The sequence below is a fragment of the Scardinius erythrophthalmus genome, assembly GCF_964197995.2.
Source record: "Scardinius erythrophthalmus genome assembly, chromosome: 11".
In the NCBI taxonomy this organism is placed as follows: domain Eukaryota; kingdom Metazoa; phylum Chordata; class Actinopteri; order Cypriniformes; family Leuciscidae; genus Scardinius; species Scardinius erythrophthalmus.
The window spans coordinates 16,279,139-16,302,830 of NC_138231.1; positions in this window are offsets into that span (position 1 = coordinate 16,279,139).

Genomic DNA, 23,692 nt, shown 5'->3' on the forward strand with positions numbered 1-23,692 from the left:
ACCGCTAGTCCGATCGAGACGAAACCACCGTCAGAAGTTTGGAAACATAGGTCGATAGCTATATGCCAATGCCCAAATGCGAAAATATTGATGTTTAGGGGTAGTAAATTCCAAACAAAGTCATGTGTCAGTCATTTTTTACGTGTTTTTTCATGTAAATGCCTATAACTCTGAAGCAAATTGAGATTTTTTCACCAAAACTGACACACATATGTATGGGCTCACTCTGAGGACACGTAAAAAAAATTGTGAGACTGAGCCTCTTGGTGGCGCTATAATAGAACAAAACATAAAATTCCCATTGACTTCAATACAGTTTTGTGAAATAAAATGCTATTTTCATTAAAAACCTACTTTTTCGAACTCCTCCTACACCGTTTGTCCGATTTTCACCAAAATCGAATCATATCATCTCCAGACCGTGCCGACTGAAAGTTATGGATTTCGTGTCGATTGACAAAACCGTTTTCGTATAGCGCAGCAGCAAATTTGAGGCATGATGCTAAAAGCATTATTCAGGCTTTATGTCTGCAATGCCTTGACATATTGACACCAAACTTTGCATGTGTCATTGTCACTTCACTCTGACCACATCACATCAGTTTTGTAACTGCGCCACCTATTGGTCGAAAGTGATAATCCATCAAATCATATTTTTATTTATTGTTTCTATGATTTTTCAGGCATTTTGCCTAAAATCCTCTTTAAATGTCTTTAATTGCTCATTGTTGCAGTTGGTCTGACACTTTCAGACATGTCGGCATGTCTTGTCGTCTTATTCAGCTTGGCCCCGGTAATGGCTGCTTGCAGCTATATTTATTATTATTATTATTCTTCCGCCATGGGAGTCTATGGCAGCCCATAGAACCGATTGCGGGAAAGTTGTTTTGGTTTGACATTCTGATAGAGGACCGTCTCAACATTAAATACACCAATTTTGGTGTTTCTAAGTCATTCCCTCTAGCGCCACCACCTGTCCAAAGTTTCACTTTTATTTTGCTAATAACTTTTGAACCGTAAGGCCAATCAGCGAAATTCTTTTTTCCTCTGATTCCTGAGCTCATGGCGATTCGATTGCACCCTATGACGTCATTTGCCGTCATAAAAATATGGCCGCCATCTTGAATTTTCAAAAAAAGCTACTTTTTCGAACTCGTCCTAGACGGTTTGTCCGATTTGCACGAAAATTGAACCAGATCATCTTCAGGTAGTGCTGACAAAAAGTTATGGAATTCAAATGGATTCGTCAAACCGTTTTCGATAAACGCACAAATACATTTTACGTAGCGCTAGCAAAAACAGTCGTAAGGCCGTATCTCCGCAACGGTTTATCGTATTCAGACCAAACTTGGTACTTGTACTCACAAGCATGACCTGAGGCTACATGCTGTGTTTCGGCGCAGCGCCACCTACTGGTCCGGAGATATGAAAAATGGCTATTTTTGCTTATAACTTCTGAACAGTTTGTCCAAAAATCATAAAATTGGTCTCGTTAGATTCAGGGCAACATGCCGAGTCGACTGATATCCAATTTGACCATATCGGTCATTTTGGCTGTCGGCCATTTTGAATTTTGTGCTAAAATTCTGTATTTTATGAACGCATGAACGGATTGTTACGAAACGTGGTATGGGTCATCAGCACAATGCCCTGAATGAGCCTGAGAAGTTTCGAAACAGCGCCACCTAGTGGTGAATTTTTTTTTTCAAATGCTTATAACTTTGGGTGTGGTCGACTTATTTTCACGAAACTCATCTTTTTAGACTCCTGAATCGTTGCCGAGTCCTACGATACCAAACATGCTAGGTTTCGCCTTACGGTTTGTGTAGCGTTGTGATTTAGCGCTTAAAAAACATTTGGCTATATCTTTGAAACCGCTAGTCCGATCGAGACGAAACCACCGTCAGAAGTTTGGAAACATAGGTCGATAGCTATACGCCAATGCCCAAATGCGAAAATATTGATGTTTAGGGGTACTAATTTCCAATCAAAGTCATGTGTCAGTCATTTTTTTCGTGTTTTTTCATATAAATGTCTATAACTCCGAAGCGAATTGAGATATTTTCACCAAAATTGACACACATATGTATGGGCTCACTCTGAGGACACGTAAAAAAAATTGTGGGACTGAGCCTCTTGGTGGCGCTATAATTGAACAAAATATGAAATTCCCATTGACTTCAATACAGTTTTGTGAAATAAAATGCTATACTAAACAAATGCATTGGTGTAATATTACGAAACTCAGATTGTGTCATCAGCACCATCCCCTGAAGGCAACCAAAATATTTCAAGACAGCGCCACCTAGTGGTCAAAAGTTATAAAAAAAATTCCAAAAAGGCTAATAACTTTTGAATAAATCTGGCTATTGAAATTCCACGGTTCTTAATAGATTCCTTGGGTCAAGCCGAGAACATAGATACCAAGTTTTCCTTATTTGGCCAAACTTCCTGTCCGCCATCTTGATTTTCATTCAAAACCTACTTTTTCGAACTCCTCCTAGACCGTTTGTCCGATTTTCACCAAAATCGAATCGTATCATCTCCAGACTGTGCCGACAAAAAGTTATGGATTTCGTGTCGATTGATGAAACCGTTTTCGTATAGCGCAGCAGCAAAGTTGAGGCATGATGCCAAAATGACTATTCAGGCTTTATATCTGCAATGCCTCGACATATTGACACAAAACTTTGTATGTGTCACTGTCTACTTACTCTGACCACACCACATCAATTTCGTAACAGCGCCACCTTTTGGTCAAAAGTGACAATCCATTAAATCATATTTTGAATCACTTTTTACATGATTTTTCAGCCATTTCGCCTAAAATCCTCTTTAAATGTCTTTAATTGCTCATTGTTGCAGTTGGTCTGACACTTTCAGACATGTTGGCATGTCTTGTCGTCTTATTCTGCTTGGCCCCGGTAATTGCTGCTTGCAGCTATATTTATTATTCTTCCTTCTTCCAACTGGGAGTCTATGGCAGCCCATAGAACCGAATGCGGGAAAGTTGTTTTGGTTTGACATTCTGATAGAGGACAGTCCCAACATTAAATACACCAATTTTGGTGTGTCTAAGTCATTCCCTCTAGCGCCACCACCTGTCCAAAGTTTCACTTTTATTTTGCTAATAACTTTTGAACCGTAAGGCCAATCAACAAAATTATTTTTCTCTCTGATTCCTGAGCTTATGCCAATTCGATTGCACCCTATGACATCATTTCTGTCATAACAATATGGCCGCCATTTTGAATTTATCTAAAAAGCTACTTTTTCGAACTCGTCCTAGACGGTTTGTCCGATTTGCACGAAAATTGAACCAGATCATCTACAGACCATGCTGACAAAAAGTTATGGAATTCAAGTTGATTCGCTTAACAGTTTTCGATAAACCCACGAATACATTTTACGTAGCGCTTGCGAAAACAGATGTAAGGCCGTATCTCCGCAACGCTTTATCGGATTCAGACCAAACTTGGTACATGTCATCACAAGCATGACCTGAGGCTACATGCTGTGTTTCGGCGCAGCGCCACCTACTGGTCCGGAGATATGAAAAATGGCTATTTTTGCTTATAACTTCTGAACAGTTTGTCCAAAAATCATAAAATTGGTCTCGTTAGATTCAGGGTAACATGCCGAGTCGACTGATATCCAATATTACCATATCAGCCATTTTGACTGTCGGCCATTTTGAATTTTGTGCTAAAATGCTGTATTTTAAGAATGCATGAACAGATTGTTACGAAACGTGGTATGGGTCATCAGCACAATGCCCTGAATGAGCCTGAGAAGTTTCGAAACAGCGCCACCTAGTGGTGAATTTTTTTTTTCAAATGCTTATAACTTTGGGTGTGGTCGACTTATTTTCACGAGACTAGTCTAATTAGTCTCCTGAAACCTTGCCGAGTCCTACGATACCAAACATGCTAGGTTTCGCCTTACGGTTTGTGTAGCGTTGTGATTTAGCGCTTAAAAAACATTTGGCTATATCTTCGAAACCGATTGTCCGATCGAGACGAAACCTCCGTCAGAAGTTTGGAAACATAGGTCGATAGCTACACGCCAATGCCCAAATGTGAAAATATTGATGTTTAGGGGTAGTAAAATTCAAACAAAGTCATGTGTCAGTCATTTTTTACATGTTTTTTCATATAAATGTCTATAACTCTAAAGCGAATTGAGATATTTTCACCAAAACTGACACACATATGCATGGGCTCACTCTGAGGACACGTAAAAAAAATTGTGGGACTTAGCCTCTTGGTGGCGCTATAACAGAACAAAACATGAAATTCCCATTGACTTCAATACAGTTTTGTGAAATAAAATGCTATTTTCATTCACAATCTACTTTTTCGAACTCCTCCCACACCGTTTGTCCGATTTTCACCAAAATCGAATCATATCATCTCCAGACTGTGCCGACTAAAAGCTATGGATTTCGTGTCGATTGACGAAACCGTTTTCGTATAGCGCAGCAGCAAAGTTGAGGCATGATGCTAAAAGCATTATTCAGGCTTTATCTCTGCAATGCTTTGTCATATTGACACCAAACTTTGTATGTGTCATTGTCACTTCACTCTGACCACATCACATCAGTTTTGTAACTGCGCCACCTATTGGTCAAAAGTGATAATCCATTAAATCATATTTTTATTTACTGTTTCTATGATTTTTCAGGCATTTTGCCTAAAATCCTCTTTAAATGTCTTTAATTGCTCATTGTTGCAGTTGGTCTGACACTTTCAGACATGTCGAAATGTCTTGTCGTCTTATTCTGCTTGGCCCCGGTAATTGCTGCTTGCAGCTATATTTATTATTATTATTATTATTCTTCCGCCATGGGAGTCTATGGCAGCCCATAGAACCGATTGCGGGAAAGTTGTTTTGGTTTGACATTCTGATAGAGGACCGTCTCAACATTAAATACACCAATTTTGGTGTTTCTAAGTCATTCCCTCTAGCGCCACCACCTGTCCAAAGTTTCACTTTTATTTTGCTAATAACTTTTGAACCGTAAGGCCAATCAGCGAAATTCTTTTTTCCTCTGATTCCTGAGCTCATGGCAATTCGATTGCACCCTATGACGTCATTTGCCGTCATAAAAATATGGCCGCCATCTTGAATTTTCAAAAAAAGCTACTTTTTCGAACTCGTCCTAGACGGTTTGTCCGATTTGCACGAAAATTGAACCAGATCATCTTCAGGTAGTGCTGACAAAAAGTTATGGAATTCAAATGGATTCGTCAAACCGTTTTCAATAAACGCACAAATACATTTTACGTAGCGCTAGCAAAAACAGTCGTAAGGCCGTATCTCCGCAACGGTTTATCGTATTCAGACCAAACTTGGTACTTGTACTCACAAGCATGACCTGAGGCTACATGCTGTGTTTCGGCGCAGCGCCACCTACTGGTCCGGAGATATGAAAAATGGCTATTTTTGCTTATAACTTCTGAACAGTTTGTCCAAAAATCATACAATTGGTCTCGTTAGATTCAGGGCAACATGCCGAGTCGACTGATATCCAATTTTGCCATATCGGTCATTTTGGCTGTCGGCCATTTTGAATTTTGTGCTAAAATTCTGTATTTTATGAACGCATGAACGGATTGTTACGAAACGTGGTATGGGTCATCAGCACGATGCCCTGAATGAGCCTGAGAAGTTTCGAAACAGCGCCACCTAGTGGTGAATTTTTTTTTCCAAATGCTTATAACTTTGGGTGTGGTCGACTTATTTTCACGAAACTCATCTTTTTAGACTCCTGAATCGTTGCCGAGTCCTACGATACCAAACATGCTAGGTTTCGCCTTACGGTTTGTGTAGCGTTGTGATTTAGCGCTTAAAAAACATTTGGCTATATCTTTGAAACCGCTAGTCCGATCGAGACGAAACCACCGTCAGAAGTTTGGAAACATAGGTCGATAGCTATACGCCAATGCCCAAATGCGAAAATATTGATGTTTAGGGGTACTAATTTCCAATCAAAGTCATGTGTCAGTCATTTTTTTCGTGTTTTTTCATATAAATGTCTATAACTCCGAAGCGAATTGAGATATTTTCACCAAAATTGACACACATATGTATGGGCTCACTCTGAGGACACGTAAAAAAAATTGTGGGACTGAGCCTCTTGGTGGCGCTATAATTGAACAAAATATGAAATTCCCATTGACTTCAATACAGTTTTGTGAAATAAAATGCTATACTAAACAAATGCATTGGTGTAATATTACGAAACTCAGATTGTGTCATCAGCACCATCCCCTGAAGGCAACCAAAATATTTCAAGACAGCGCCACCTAGTGGTCAAAAGTTATAACAAAATTTCCAAAAAGGCTAATAACTTTTGAATACATCTGGCTATTGAAATGCCACTGGTCTTAATAGATTCCTTGGGTCAAGCCGAGAACATAGATACCAAGTTTTCCTTATTTGGCCAAACTTCCTGTCCGCCATCTTGATTTTCATTCAAAACCTACTTTTTCGAACTCCTCCTAGACCGTTTGTCCGATTTTCACCAAAATCGAATCGTATCATCTCCAGACTGTGCCGACAAAAAGTTATGGATTTCGTGTCGATTGATGAAACCGTTTTCGTATAGCACAGCAGCAAAGTTGAGGCATGATGCCAAAATGACTATTCAGGCTTTATATCTGCAATGCCTCGACATATTGACACAAAACTTTGTATGTGTCACTGTCTCCTTACTCTGACCACACCACATCAATTTCGTAACAGCGCCACCTTTTGGTCAAAAGTGACAATCCATTAAATCATATTTTGAATCACTTTTTACATGATTTTTCAGCCATTTCGCCTAAAATCCTCTTTAAATGTCTTTAATTGCTCATTGTTGCAGTTGGTCTGACACTTTCAGACATGTTGGCATGTCTTGTCGTCTTATTCTGCTTGGCCCCGGTAATTGCTGCTTGCAGCTATATTTATTATTATTCTTCTTCTTCTTCCGCCATGGGAGTCTATGGCAGCCCATAGAACCGATTGCGGGAAAGTTGTTTTGGTTTGACATTCTGATAGAGGACAGTCCCAACATTAAATACACCAATTTTTGTGTTTCTAAGTCATTCCCTCTAGCGCCACCACCTGTCCAAAGTTTCACTTTTATTTTGCTAATAACTTTTGAACCGTAAGGCCAATCAACAAAATTCTTTTTTCCTCTGATTCCTGAGCTCACGCCGATTCGATTGCACCCTATGACGTCATTTTCCGTCATATAAATATGGCCGCCATTTTGAATTTACTGAAAAAGCTACTTTTTCGAACTCGTCCTAGACGGTTTGTCCGATTTGCACGAAAATTGAACCAGATCATCTTCAGGCAGTGCTGACCAAAAGTTATGGAATTCAAATTGATTCGTCAAACCGTTTTCGATAAACGCACGAATACATTTTACGTAGCGCTAGCAAAAACAGTCGTAAGGCTGTATCTCCGCAACGGTTTATCGTATTCAGACCAAACTTGGTACATGTCCTCACAAGCATGACCTGAGGCTACATGCTGCGTTTCGGCGCAGCGCCACCTACTGGTCCGGAGATATGAAAAATGGCTATTTTTGCTTATAACTTCTGAACAGTTTGTCCAAAAATCATAAAATTGGTCTTGATAGATTCAGGGCGACATGCCGAGTCGACTGATATCCAATTTTGCCATATCGGCCATTTTGACTGTCGGCCATTTTGAATTTTGTGCTAAAATGCTGTATTTTAACAATGCATGAACGGATTGTTACGAAACTTGGCATGGGTCATCAACACGATGTCCCGAAGGAGTGTGAGAAGTTTCAAAACAGCGCCACCTAGTGGTCAAAAGTTATAACAAAATTTCCAAAAAGGCTAATAACTTTTGAATAAATCTGTCTATTGAAATGCCACTGGTCTTAATAGATTCCTTGGGTCAAGCCGAGAACATAGATACCAAGTTTTCCTTATTTGGCCGAACTTCCTGTCCGCCATCTTGATTTTCAGTCAAAACCTACTTTTTCGAACTCCTCCTAGACCGTTTGTCCGATTTTCACCAAAATCGAATCGTATCATCTCCAGACCGTGCCGACTAAAAGTTATGGATTTCGTGTCGATAGACGAAAACGTTTTCGTATAGCGCAGCAGCAAAGTTGAGGCATGATGCTAATAGCACTATTCAGGCTTTATCTCTGCGATGCCTTGACATATTAACACCAAACTTTGTATGTGTCATTGTCACTTCACTCTGACCACATCACATCAGTTTTGTAACTGCGCCACCTATTTGTCGAAAGTGATAATCCATTAAATCATATTTTTAATTACTGTTTCTATGATTTTTCAGCCATTTCGTCTAAAATCCTCTTTAAATGTCTTTAATTGCTCATTGTTGCAGTTGGTCTGACACTTTCAGACATGTCGGCATGTCTTGTCGTCTTATTCTGCTTGGCCCCGGTAATTGCTGCTTGCAGCTATATTTATTATTATTCTTCTTCTTCTTCCGCCATGGGAGTCTATGGCAGCCCATAGAACCGATTGCGGGAAAGTTGTTTTGGTTTGACATTCTGATAGAGGACAGTCCCAACATTAAGTACACCAATTTTGGTGTGTCTAAGTCATTCCCTCTAGCGCCACCACCTGTCCAAAGTTTCACTTTTACTTTGCTAATAACTTTTGAACCGTAAGGCCAATCAGCGAAATCCTTTTTTCCTCTGATTTCTGAGCTCATGACGATTCGATTGCACCCTATGACGTCATTTTCCGTCATAAAAACATGGCCGCCATTTTGAATTTTCCTAAAAAGCTACTTTTTCGAACTCGTCCTAGACGGTTTGTCCGATTTGCACGAAAATTGAATCGGATCATCTTCAGGCAGTGGTGACAAAAAGTTATTAAAATCTTTTTGATTCGTCAAACCGTTTTCGATAAACGCTCGAACAAATTTTACGTGGCGCTTACAAAAACAGTCGTAAGGCTGTATCTCCGCAACGGTTTATCGTATTCAGACCAAACTTGGTACATGTCATCACAAGCATGACCTGAGGCTACATGCTGCGTTTCGCCGCAGCGCCACCTACTGGTCCGGAGATATGAAAAATGGCTATTTTTGCTTATAACTTCTGAACAGTTTGTCCAAAAATCATAAAATTGGTCTTGATAGATTCAGGGCGTCATGCCGAGTCGACTGATATCCAATTTTGCCATATCGGCCAATTTGACTGTCGGCCATTTTGAATTTTGTGCTAAAATGCTGTATTTTAACAACGCATGAACGGATTATTACGAAACTTGGTATGGGTCATCAGCACGATGTCCTGAAGGAGTGTGAGAAGTTTCGAAACAGCGCCACCTAGTGGTGAATTTTTTTTTTCAAATGCTTATAACTTTGGGTGTGATCGACTTATTTTCACGAAACTCATCTCATTGGACTCCTGAATTGTTGCCGAGTCCAACGATACCAAACATGTTAGGTTTCGCCTAACGGTTTGTGTAGCATTGTGATTTAGCGCTTAAAAAACATTAGGCTATATCTTCGAAACCGTTTGTCCGATTGAGACGAAACCACCGTCAGAAGTTTGGAATCATAGCTTGTTAACTATATGCAAATGCCCAAATGTGAAAATATTGATGTTTAGGGGTAGTAATATTCAATCAAAGTCATGTGTCAGTCATTTTTTACGTGTTTTTTCATATAAATGTCTATAACTCCGAAGCAAATTGAGATTATTGCACCAAAATCGACACATATATGTATGGGCTCACTCTGATGACACATAAAAAAAATGGTGGGACTGAGCCTCTTGGTGGCGCTATAATAGAACAAAACATGAAATTCCCATTGATTTCAATAGAGTTTTGTGAAATAAAATGCTATACTAAACAAATGCATTGGTGTAATATTACGAAACTCAGAATGTGCCTTCAGCACCATCCCCTGAAGGTACTCAAAATATTTCGAAACAGCGCCACCTAGTGGTCAAAAGTTATAACAAAATTTCCAAAAAGGCTAATAACTTTTGAATAAATCTGTCTATTGAAATGCCACTGGTCTTAATAGATTCCTTGGGTCAAGCCGAGAACATAGATACCAAGTTTTCCTTATTTGGCCGAACTTCCTGTCCGCCATCTTGATGTTCAGTCAAAACCTACTTTTTCGAACTCCTCCTAGACCGTTTGTCCGATTTTCACCAAAATCGAATCGTATCATCTCCAGACCGTGCCGACTAAAAGTTATGGATTTCGTGTCGATAGACAAAACCGTTTTCGTATAGCGCAGCAGCAAAGTTGAGGCATGATGCTAATAGCACTATTCAGGCTTTATCTCTGCAATGCCTTGACATATTGACACCAAACTTTGTATGTGTCATTGTCACTTCACTCTGACCACATCACATCAGTTTTGTAACTGCGCCACCTATTGGTCGAAAGTGATAATCCATAAAATCATATTTTTAATTATTGTTTCTATGATTTTTCAGGCATTTTGCATAAAATCCTCTTTAAAGTCTATAATTGCTCATTGTTGCAGTTGGTCTGACACTTTCAGACATGTTGGCATGTCTTGTCGTCTTATTCTGCTTGGCCCCGGTAATTGCTGCTTGCAGCTATATTTAGGGGCCAAGCACCGAAGGTGCGGAGGCACCTATTGTTTCTGTTCGCGTTCTTATTATTATTATTATTCTTCTTCTTCTTCCGCCATGGGAGTCTATGGCAGCCCATAGAACCGATTGCGGGAAAGTTGTTTTGGTTTGACATTCTGATAGAGGACAGTCCCAACATTAAGTACACCAATTTTGGTGTGTCTAAGTCATTCCCTCTAGCGCCACCACCTGTCCAAAGTTTCACTTTTACTTTGCTAATAACTTTTGAACCGTAAGGCCAATCAGCGAAATCCTTTTTTCCTCTGATTCCTGAGCTCATGACAATTCGATTGCACCCTATGACGTCATTTTCCGTCATAAAAACATGGCCGCCATTTTGAATTTTCCTAAAAAGCTACTTTTTCGAACTCGTCCTAGACGGTTTGTCCGATTTGCACGAAAATTGAATCGGATCATCTTCAGGCAGTGGTGACAAAAAGTTATTAAAATCTTTTTGATTCGTCAAACCGTTTTCGATAAACGCTCGAACAAATTTTACGTGGCGCTTACAAAAACAGTCGTAAGGCTGTATCTCCGCAACGGTTTATCGTATTCAGACCAAACTTGGTACATGTCATCACAAGCATGACCTGAGGCTACATGCTGCGTTTCGCCGCAGCGCCACCTACTGGTCCGGAGATATGAAAAATGGCTATTTTTGCTTATAACTTCTGAACAGTTTGTCCAAAAATCATAAAATTGGTCTTGATAGATTCAGGGCGTCATGCCGAGTCGACTGATATCCAATTTTGCCATATCGGCCAATTTGACTGTCGGCCATTTTGAATTTTGTGCTAAAATGCTGTATTTTAACAACGCATGAACGGATTATTACGAAACTTGGTATGGGTCATCAGCACGATGTCCTGAAGGAGTGTGAGAAGTTTCGAAACAGCGCCACCTAGTGGTGAATTTTTTTTTTCAAATGCTTATAACTTTGGGTGTGATCGACTTATTTTCACGAAACTCATCTCATTGGACTCCTGAATTGTTGCCGAGTCCAACGATACCAAACATGTTAGGTTTCGCCTAACGGTTTGTGTAGCATTGTGATTTAGCGCTTAAAAAACATTAGGCTATATCTTCGAAACCGTTTGTCCGATTGAGACGAAACCACCGTCAGAAGTTTGGAATCATAGCTTGTTAACTACATGCAAATGCCCAAATGTGAAAATATTGATGTTTAGGGGTAGTAATATTCAATCAAAGTCATGTGTCAGTCATTTTTTACGTGTTTTTTCATATAAATGTCTATAACTCCGAAGCAAATTGAGATTATTGCACCAAAATCGACACATATATGTATGGGCTCACTCTGATGACACATAAAAAAAATGGTGGGACTGAGCCTCTTGGTGGCGCTATAATAGAACAAAACATGAAATTCCCATTGATTTCAATAGAGTTTTGTGAAATAAAATGCTATACTAAACAAATGCATTGGTGTAATATTACGAAACTCAGAATGTGCCTTCAGCACCATCCCCTGAAGGTACTCAAAATATTTCGAAACAGCGCCACCTAGTGGTCAAAAGTTATAACAAAATTTCCAAAAAGGCTAATAACTTTTGAATAAATCTGTCTATTGAAATGCCACTGGTCTTAATAGATTCCTTGGGTCAAGCCGAGAACATAGATACCAAGTTTTCCTTATTTGGCCGAACTTCCTGTCCGCCATCTTGATGTTCAGTCAAAACCTACTTTTTCGAACTCCTCCTAGACCGTTTGTCCGATTTTCACCAAAATCGAATCGTATCATCTCCAGACCGTGCCGACTAAAAGTTATGGATTTCGTGTCGATAGACAAAACCGTTTTCGTATAGCGCAGCAGCAAAGTTGAGGCATGATGCTAATAGCACTATTCAGGCTTTATCTCTGCAATGCCTTGACATATTGACACCAAACTTTGTATGTGTCATTGTCACTTCACTCTGACCACATCACATCAGTTTTGTAACTGCGCCACCTATTGGTCGAAAGTGATAATCCATAAAATCATATTTTTAATTATTGTTTCTATGATTTTTCAGGCATTTTGCATAAAATCCTCTTTAAAGTCTATAATTGCTCATTGTTGCAGTTGGTCTGACACTTTCAGACATGTTGGCATGTCTTGTCGTCTTATTCTGCTTGGCCCCGGTAATTGCTGCTTGCAGCTATATTTATTATTATTATTCTTCCCTAAAACGCATCGTGCAGCCAAAACCGTAAGGCCTAGAGATGTGATACTTAGTCAAATGGTAGTAGTATTGCTCGCTACTCAGATACACGGACTTAGCCAAATCGGCCCATAGGTGGCGCTACAGCGACCAAAAGCGCGAAACTGCTCATAACTCCTAGACTTTATGTTGTAGACTCAAGTGTCTTATATCAATGTAATCAAGACCTCATGGCAAACAAAACGTATATCTCCGATTTTATTTCCGGTATGCAAATTTTTCCGCCATTTTGAATTTTGTCAAAAACCTACTTTTGCGAACTAGTCCTAGGTTTTTCGACCGATCGGAACCAAACCAGTGCAGAAATGTTCTCTGGAGTCTGAATATCAATAATTATCGAAAAAAAGTTGAAATTTCGATTCACGGTCGCTAAGGGGCGCCAAATTGTATGTTGTGGGAGGAGCCTATTTCACTAAAACGGCCATAACTCCAGAAGTAAATGAGGTATCTTCACCAAACTCGGTACAATTATTTATGAGGTCAATCTGAGGTCAGAGTAAAAAAATTGCGGCGATTGGCCACATGGTGGCGCTATAACATGAAAAAAACATAAAACTGGCTATAACCACCTGACCATTAGTCCAATTGACTTGAAAATTGGTATGCAGTGTCTTGGTCCAAGGTGTCATGTATGTCTATGAGGACATTGGTGTATCTCAAAAAACATGGCCGCCATCGGCCAATGAAGTTTGAGCACCTATTAGACAAGGTTAACGGAAGCCGATCGGAACGAAACTCGGTGGGCATGTTCGACTCATGGCCCTAGAGGTCTGTAAGAATTTTGAAAGAAAACGGCCACTAGTTGGCGCTAACGAGTTTTATGACTCTGTAATCACGTGGTTTTACACTTATTGTCACAAAATGCATATCATTTGATAGATCTGCTCATGCTGAACAACTTTGCCTCAAGAACCATTGCTGTCAATCAAACCGTTCATTAAATATTCGTAATTATGTTAAAAACCTACTTTTGCGAACTAGTCCTAGGTTTTTCGCCCGATCGGAACCAAACGAGTCTAGGACAATTCTATGGAATCTCAAAATCAATAATTATCAAAAAAAAGTTGAACTTTTGCATTTTTCGCATGGGTATATTGGGTCATAAAGAAAATGGGCGTGGCAAAATGCACTCAAAAGCCTATAAATCCTAAACGAAAACTCAGAACTTCACGAAAATTGGTGAGCATATGTACCATAACATTCTAAAGAAGCATGCAAAATTTCATGTAGATCGGAAGATAGGTGGCGCTATAACTGTTAAAAAGCTTTGAAAACCCTGTATTTCCTATGGTACATTGCCTGTATTGGCTGAAAATGGTCTTTTCCATCTATTATGTCAGTGGTTAGATGCTTGCTAAATAAAACTTAATAGCTTTTGATGCTTTTGTGCTTTAAGGCCTTAAAGGCCTTAATTGCTTGAACCCCGATAAATGCTGCTTGCAGCTTTAATTATTATTATTATTATTATTCCGCCGTAAAACGCATCGTGCAGCCCAAACCGTAAGAGCTGGAACTTTGAAACTTTGACAGATGGTAGTACAAAAATCGAGGAAAGGTTCAGAGATTATGACCCCGATTGGCCCATAGGTGGCGCTATAACAACCAAAAGCGCGAAACTGCTCATAACTCCTAGACCGTATGTCGTAGACTCAAGTGTCTTATATCATTGGAAAGCTGGACGCCTGACGAACAAAACGTATATCTCCGATTTCATTTCCGCCATGATAGATTTTCCGCCATTTTGAATTTTGTCAAAAATCTACTTTTGCGAACTAGTCCCTGGTTTTTTGCCCGATTGGAACCAAACTAGTGCAGAAATGTTCTCTGGAGACTGATTATCAATAATTATCGAAAAAAAGTGGAAATTTCGATTCACGGTCGCTAAGGGGCGCCAAAACGTACGTTGTGGGAGGGGCCTATTTTACTAAAATGGCTATAACTCCCGATGTAAATGAGGTATCTTCACCAAACTTGGTACACATGTGTATGAGCTTACTCTGGGGTCACAGTAAAAAAATCGCGACGATTGGCCTCATGGTGGCGCTATAAAATGAAAAAAACATAAAACAGGCTATAACCACCTGACCGTTAGTCCGATTGACTTGAAAATTGGTATGCAGTGTCTTGGTCCAAGGTGCCATGTATGTCTATGAGGACATTGGCGTATCTCAAAAAACATGGCCGCCATTGGCCAACGAAGTTTGAGCACCTATTAGACAAGGTTAACGGAGGCCGATCGGAACGAAACTCAATGGGCATGTTTGGCTCATGGCCCTAAAGGTCTGTAAGAATTTTGAAAGAAATCGGCCACTAGTTGGCGCTAACGAGTTTTACGGCTCTGTAATCACGTGGTGTTACAAATATCCACACAATATGCATATCATTTGATAGATCTCCTCATCCTGAACAACTTTGCCTCAAGAACCATTGCTGTCAATCAAACTGTTCATTAATTATTCATTAATATGTTAAAAACCTACTTTTGCGAACTAGTCCTAGGTTTTTTGCCCGATCGGAACCAGACCAGTCTAGGACAATTCTCTGGACTCTCTAGATCAATAATTATCAAAAAAAAGTTGAACTTTTGCATTTGGATGGCTGTAATAGGGTAATTTATAAAATGGGCGTGTCAAAATACATTAAAAAGCCTATAAATCCTAAATAAAAACTCAGAACTTCACAAAAATTGGTCAGCATATGTGACATAACATCATTAACAAGCATGAAAAATTCTATGGAGATCGTACGATAGGTGGCGCTATAACTGTTAAAAAGCTTTAAAATCATATATTTCCTATGGTAAACTGCCTGTATTGGCTGTAAATGGTCTTTTCCATCTCTGATCATATAATTTTCATATCATAATGTTCAAAACTAGTGCAATACAATTCTCTGGACTCACTAGATCAATAATTGTCAGAAAAAGTTGAACTACTTCATTTGGATAGCTATAATAGGTTCACTTCAAAATCTGGCCTTTACCAAGTGTCCCCGAAAGCCTATATCTCTTTAATCAATGCTCAGACCTTCTTAAAAACAAGTCAGAACGTGTGAAATATCACCCTGAACAAGCATGAAAATTTTCAGACAGATCGGACAAAATTTGCCTCTATAACAGTTAAAAAGGTGAAAATGATATGAATTAATGGCATGTTAAGCCAATAAGTGGTATTTTACTGCCCCCTGCTGTTTAAAATAGTCATTTTCTCATATTGGTATTGGTATCAGCCATGGTAAATCATGATAAATGATGGTGTGTGTGTGTGTGTGTGTGTGTGTGTGTGTGTGTGTGTGTGTGTGTGTGTGTGTGTGTGTGTGTGTGTGTGTGTGTGTGTGTGTGTGTGTGGTACAAATATAACAAAGGTTTTATTTTCCAACATGAAAACAAACATAACAGAGTGCTAGTGCACAAACAATAACCGACAATGATAATGGATGAGAGGGGAACTTAAATACACAGATCAAGACAAGGACAACAGGTGACGGTTATGATGATGAGGAGCAGGTGATGATGAGGAGGGTGATGAGGAGCAGGTGCAGGTGATGACGACAGATGGTGAATGTGATGAAGACAGAGGCTGCGTTCGAAACCGCATACTCAATGAGTAGGTACTTAATTTCAATGAGTACTTACTTAACGAGCGCTAAAAGAGTAGGTACTTTATAGCCAGATCTCGTTGAGTATGAATGAGAAACGGACATCTGCCATGTTGACGTTATCATGTGACCTACGACGCGTTATCACAAGCGCAACAACTTAAAAGATTTGAACGACACGTTTAATTCATCTGTCTGTAAATATCATGATATTGATTAAACTTGCTCATTTTGTGGTCTTTTTGAAGAAACTGCTGCCCATTTATTGTGTGAGTACATTTAGGGTTGATTTAAGTTCTTATATTTAACCCTACTAATGTGACCCACCGTTTTATCCTGAACGATATTTATTTTTATTACGAAATCCCAAAATTGTCATCTCTTGAATATGTTGTTAATTTCTTTATTTTATATCCAAACATTTTCATCCATAAGCAAAAGTGGCTTACTGCTTTGTTTTCCTTTTTCTTGTTAAATTTAACTCTCGTTTCATCCCTCAGGCCTATAAATAACAGAAAATGCATTTTTTTTAAATGTATTATATAATTAATTATTTAAGAAAATATATATTGATATTCAACCTTATAGGTTTTTTCCTGTGTATAAAACAGGGAACGGCAACTGGCGGCCCGCGGGCCAAAACTGGCCCGTCAGCAATATTTTCTGGCCCGCCGGATTATTTTGGCAGTCCTAAATGCTGTACAAAACTCTTCCACTACTTGAGAAAAGCCGTAGTCGCGCGGCGATTTCACCGCCGCATACTGTGTGAAACGCCCATAGGGAATCATGCGGTGCAGGATTACATTTTAAAGTATAACTGTGCGTTCACAACGGACGCGAATAGCGCGTCAAATTCGCGCCTGCCGCGTCTAGTTATACGCTTGACCACTTTGTGTCCATTCGCGCGTCAAAAGACGGTAGCGGTCAGAACTCTGGTGTACTTTGGACGGAGCGGGCGGTCTGACTGACAATAGCCAACTCCCGACATCTTTTGACAGCGTATCCGCACTTAATTCTGACCGCCTGTACACCTATCTCTGAGGAGCTGTTTGGTACTGAAACCATTGTCAGTCAACAACATTCTTTTTTTGCAAGGATGTTTGAAATAGTTCGACAGAAAATAGCCTACTTCATTTCGTCAGTAGGGCAATATGTTTTTCGTTTATGTTGCTTAGAAACTTGAGTGATAGGCTTTGTCCTATTTAATTCATGTTATTTATATTTCATATTTTTTTTCTGTGACATTTTTTTTCTCTGCTGACAGTACAATGTTCAAATAGCCTAATATTTATACTGACACGAACACAATTTTTGTATAGCATTTATAATTATTATAGGCTACTCCAATCTCCTTCTTTCCATTAGAGACATTTGAATGTGAGATTATGGAAACGAGATCTAAATTTTGTGGACCCGTCAGGTCGGGAAATAAAGCGGGTGAACACCGAGTGTATTTTAAGCGGTTGCTGAATAGAACCTTGTGGGAGCGGGACGAAAAAAAAACAGTCCCACGCAGACCTCCTTAAACCTTAGGTGTGTATGTGTGTGTCCCCGAATAAATAATAATAATAAAAAAGGAATAAAGTTCAAAAGTCGGACTGTACGGAATGAGGCATGATTGCTATTCACACCTTTATTAAAATGGCTGTAATATGTTACCACAATAGTAGCCTACTTGATCTGTTTAAAATGGTTTCCTTGATATATGCATAAGGTGTTAAATTAAAACTTAAAAATCAAAATTTAAATTTGTCTAATCCAGTAATTCATTTTTTCTATTTTTGATCTGAGCACAATCAGAAAATCAGAAAACCCGTCCTTATTTTTTTTTTTTTTCATTTCAGTTTAGGAAATAAATAATGGAAAAACAAGTCGTTTTTCATCTTTTTATTTTTGGTTTTAATTTGAAAAAAAAAACAAAAAACGATTGAATGAATGATCCACGGACGGTGACGGACCCATCATATTCCGCAATTATAGGCCTATATAAGAGTATTTAATTTGTATCCATAGGCCTACTCTGTGTAGCTGGCCCGCCATCTACTGGCTAAAAAAAATATTGGCCCGCGGCCAAAGTTACTTGCCGACCCCTGGTATAAAATCTCATAATATGTTTGCAAACCCATGATATATATATATATATATATATATATATATATATATATATATATATATATATATATATAAATACATACATACATTTACCTCACATTTACTCGACAGCCCTACCTAGAACGGTTTTCCTCAGCGTTTGTAATGTCTGCACAAAGGGAGATTCACCTTTGGAGAAAACTGTTGATTTTATACTCGAAAAATTTAAGTATCATTATTAAAAATTAATATTACCCCAGAATGAATTGCATTGCTATCCCAGCCCAAAACATACAATAATAACAACGATAAATGCTGATCAATTAATTATATTACTTTTTACTGTAAATTATATAATTCAATTAAACAAACAAAATGTAATGTATGTCATTTGAAATAGCTATGCATGAATACACTCTAGATGTGTATATAGTAAACATCTACATTTTCATTCAAACAATAAATAAAGCATTAATTAATTGTATTTTATTTACTGACAACAATGAGAAATATTAATAAATTAGTAAAAGAATGAATCAAAGTCACCATCACACAATAAACAAACGCATATACAAGTCAACACATGAAACAAAGCTTTATTCAAACTACAATCATGTATGTAGGCTACAGACGCTGAACCCCACATCCTTCTGCCGTTTCAGCACAGCGGTTCCCATTCTGCAGCTTTATTCTGATGAATCAGCTGACCGCCAGAGGTGAGCCGTGCCTTCGTGCCGGAGGTTGTTGCGTGATGTGTTGTGCTTCACAATCTGAGGCAATAAGGACAGGTGGAGTGATGGTGGGTCTCATGAGGGCAGGTGGAGTGATGGAGGGACTCGTCCATGGCACCATCTCCAGGATTCAGCTCTGTGCTCCTCATCCTCAGTGCTCACACCAGCCTGCTGGCATTTCAGATCCTACAAAATACACAAACATAACACAAAAGCAGTCATTTTAACAGCACAATGTCATTTGATTTCAGTATTATTTAGAAGACAAAAAACGCTTTTTTTCACAAATGCCACCATCATCTTCCCTTGCAGGTCCTGCTCCACAAAAGCTGTGCAGCAAATGCATAGAAATCAAGAATCAGAAAAGTGCTGTAATAGCTGTGTTTGAAATTACAATAATTAAAATAAACTACAACTTAATATTTAAATAGTTGTTGTTATTCATTTCTGTAATGTCACAAAGCCTTTGATGGCAGCATTCAGCTTCATGAGCCACTCTCCACCGGATAAACACATCTGTTCATCTGACCCTGTAACATCCAGACATGATTCACATAACCTCTGATTTATGAACTCAACACTACATTTACATGTTGAGGTTGTTTTAACTTTTTATCCTACATAAATGTTCCTTAATTTATCAACAGTACTAATGGACAAATAAAATAGATAACTTATGTTTAGTTACTTTATAGATTTGTTCTACATAATAACACACATACATCACTCAGATGCTTATTTCATATTTAATCTGCAATTCTTATAGAAGAGTTTCTTGCCAGATATTAAATAGACATTTAGTAATTGTATTTAAGATGTATACGGTTTAAAATGTATGCAAATCCACTTTGGAGACATATGTGTCCTTACTGGAGCTTCTCTGTTAGCTATACATAATAAAATGTGATTTACAGCAAAATCACAAATATATAGCGTCTTTACATCTTCAACAATGCAACAGTTTACTGTACAGTAGTTCAACACATGCGATCATTTGATTTGTAATACTCACATTTGAGTCTCGTCCGTCATCCTTTCCGTCACGTTCGAGTATGACCTATCCTTCTTCTTTTTTATGACGTATCCTCTCGCGTGGCCTCCTGGGATAGAAGAGTATCCATCGTTGAACACTCAAAAATCTGGGCGGAAGCGAGTAAGCCATCCGGGAACTTCTCGCCTACTCTTTTATGAATACTGATGTTTCGAACGTACTGCTTCCTTCACGTACTGTTTTCGCCTACTATATAGTAGGAAAGTAGGCATATTCGAACGCACTTAAGTCCGAATCTCGCGATAATTAGTACGTCACCCAGGTAATTCTCGCCTACTCTTTTGGATTCGTACATACTTTTTCGCTCGCCTACTCTTTTTCCCATACTAAATAGTAGGGAAGTATGCGGTTTCGAACGCAGCCAGAAGGTGAATGTGATGAAGGTGAATGTGACACCAATATCACTGAAACATTTGTGTGTGTGTGTGTGTGTGTGTGTGTGTGTGTGTGTGTGTGTGTGTGTGTGTGTGTGTGTGTGACATTTGTGTGTGTGTGTGTGTGTGTGTGTGTGTGTGTGTAGCATTATTGTGTGTAGCATATGTAGCAAGTATGCATTATTGAGTTAACATGGAAACACTGGTTTGCTTTAGTGCAGAAAACTTGTCAAAATCATGAGGTTTAAAGTGAAAGTGAGCCAATAAGTGGTCTTCTACTGCCCTCTGCTGGCCATTCTACTTAATTAAATTTTTCCACATGTGCTTGCATTTATACTTGAATACACACTAAAAATCACTTATATAGCAATAACTATTATAACATAATCATATTTTGTCAGTGTTAATCACTTTATTTGCACTGACACTTCAAATAATTGCTAGTAATGTGGTAAATCATGGTAAATCATGGTTAACTATGCTGTGTGTGTGTGTGTGTGTGTGTGTGTGTGTGTGTGTGTGTGTGTGTGTGTGTGTGTGTGTGTAAGCATGCATTGAGTTAACATGGATAAACTGGTTTGCTTTAGTGCAGAAAACTGGTTTAAAGTGAAAGTGAGCCAATAAGTGGTCTTCTACTGCCCTCTGCTGGCCATTCTACTTATTAATGAAATATTTCAACATGTGCTTGCATTCATACTTGAATACACACTAAAAAAATCACTTATATAGCAATAACTATTATAACACAATCATATTTTGTCAGTGTTAACCACTTTATTTGCACTGACACTTCAAATAATTGCTAGTAATGTGATAAATCAGGCTAGAAACATGGTAAATCAAAGTAAATAATCCTAGATTGTCGTTTATCTCCTGGTAAATAATACTAGAACGTGGTATATCATGGTAAATCATGGTTAACTATGCTGTGTGTGTATGTGTGTGTGTGTGTGTGTGTGTGTGTGTGTGTGTGTGTGTGTGTGTGTGTGTGTGTGTGTGTGTGTGTGTGTGTGTGTGTGTGTTTGTGTGTGTGTGTGTGTGTGTGTGTGTGTAAGCATGCATTGAGTTAACATGGAAAAACTGGTTTGCTTTAGTGCAGAAAACTGGTTTAAAGTGAAAGTGAGCCAATAAGTGGTCTTCTACTGCCCTCTGCTGGCCATTCTACTTAATAATGAAATATTTTACATGTGCTTTTGCATTCATACTTGGACACACACTAAAAATCACGTATATAACTAACTATTATAACACAATAATATTTTCTCAGTGTTCATCACCTCATTTGCACTGACACTTCACATATTTGCTAGTAATGTGGTTAATCATGCTAGAAACATTGTAAATCATAGTAAATAATACTGAAATGAGGTGTATCAAGGTAAATCATGCTAGAATCCTAATAAATCATTCTGGAACATGGTATATGATAGTAAATCATGCTAGAATCATATTAAATAATTCTAGAATGTGGCAAATCGTTGTGGGAGGAGCCTATTTTACTCAAATGGCTATAACTCAAGAAGTAAATGAGATATCTTCACCAAACTCAGTACACATGTGTATGGGTTCAATTTGAGGTCACAGTAAACAATTCTATGGAGATCGGAGCATAGGTGGCGCTATAACTGTTAAAAAGCTTTAAAACCATATATATCCCATGGCAAATTGCCTGTATTGGCTGTAAATGGTCTTTTCCATCTATTATGTCAGTGGTTACATGCTTGCTTAATAAATCTTAATAACTTTTGATGCTTTTGTGCTTAAATGCCTTAAAGGCCTTAACTGCTTGAACCCCGATAAATGCTGCTTGCAGCTTTAATTAGGGGTTCAAGCACGAAGTGCTGAAACCCTATTGTATTTGTGCTGATTTTTATTATTAGGGGTTCAAGCACGAAGTGCTGAAACCCTATTGTAATTGTACTGATTTTTATTATTATTATTATTATTATTATTATTATTATTATTATTTTTCTTCTGCCGTAAAACTCATCGTGCAGCCCAAACCGTAAGAGCTGGAGCTTTGAAACTTTGCCAGATGGTAGTACAAAAATCGAGGAGAGGTTCAGAGAATATGACCCCAATTGGCCCATAGGTGGCGCTATAGCAACCAAAAGCGCGAAACTGCTCATAACTCCTAGACCGTATGACGTAGACTCAAGTGTCTTATATCACTGGAAAGCTGGAAACCTGAAGGTCAAAACGTATATCTCCGATTTCATTTCCTGTATGCAAATTGTCCGCCATTTTGAATTTAGTTAAAAACCTACTTTTGCGAACTAGTCCTAGGTTTTTTGTCCAATTGGATTCAAACCAGTGCAGAAATGTTCTCTGGAGTCTGACGATCAATAATTATCGAAAAAAAGTCGAAATTTCGATTCCTGATCGCCAGGGGGTGATAAATTAATGTTGTGGGAGGAGCCTATTTTACTAAAATGGCTATAACTCGAGAATGAAATTAGATATCTTCACCAAACTTGGTGCACATGTGTATGAGTTCAATCTGGGGTCACAGTAAAAAAATCGCGACGATTGATCACTAGGTGGCGCTTTAACATGAAAAAAACATGAAAACAGCTATGACCACGTGACCGTTAGTCCGATTGACTTGAAAATTGGTATGCAGTGTCTTGGTCCAAGGTGCCATGTATGTCTATGAGGATATTGGCGTATCTCGAAAAACATGGCCGCCATCAACCAATGAAATTTGAGCACCTATTAGACAAGGTTAACGGAGGCCGATCGGAACGAAACTCGATGGGCATGTTCGACTCATGGCCCTAGAGGTCTGTAAGAGTTTTGAAAGAAATCGGCCACTAGTTGGCGCTAACGAGATTTATGGCTCTGTAATCACGTGGTGTTACACTTATCGTCACAAAAGGCATATCATCTGATAGATCTGCTCATGCTGAACAACTTTGCCTCAAGAACTAATGCTGTCAATTAAACCGTTTATTAAATATTTGTAATTATGTTAAAAACCTACTTTTGCAAACTAGTCCTAG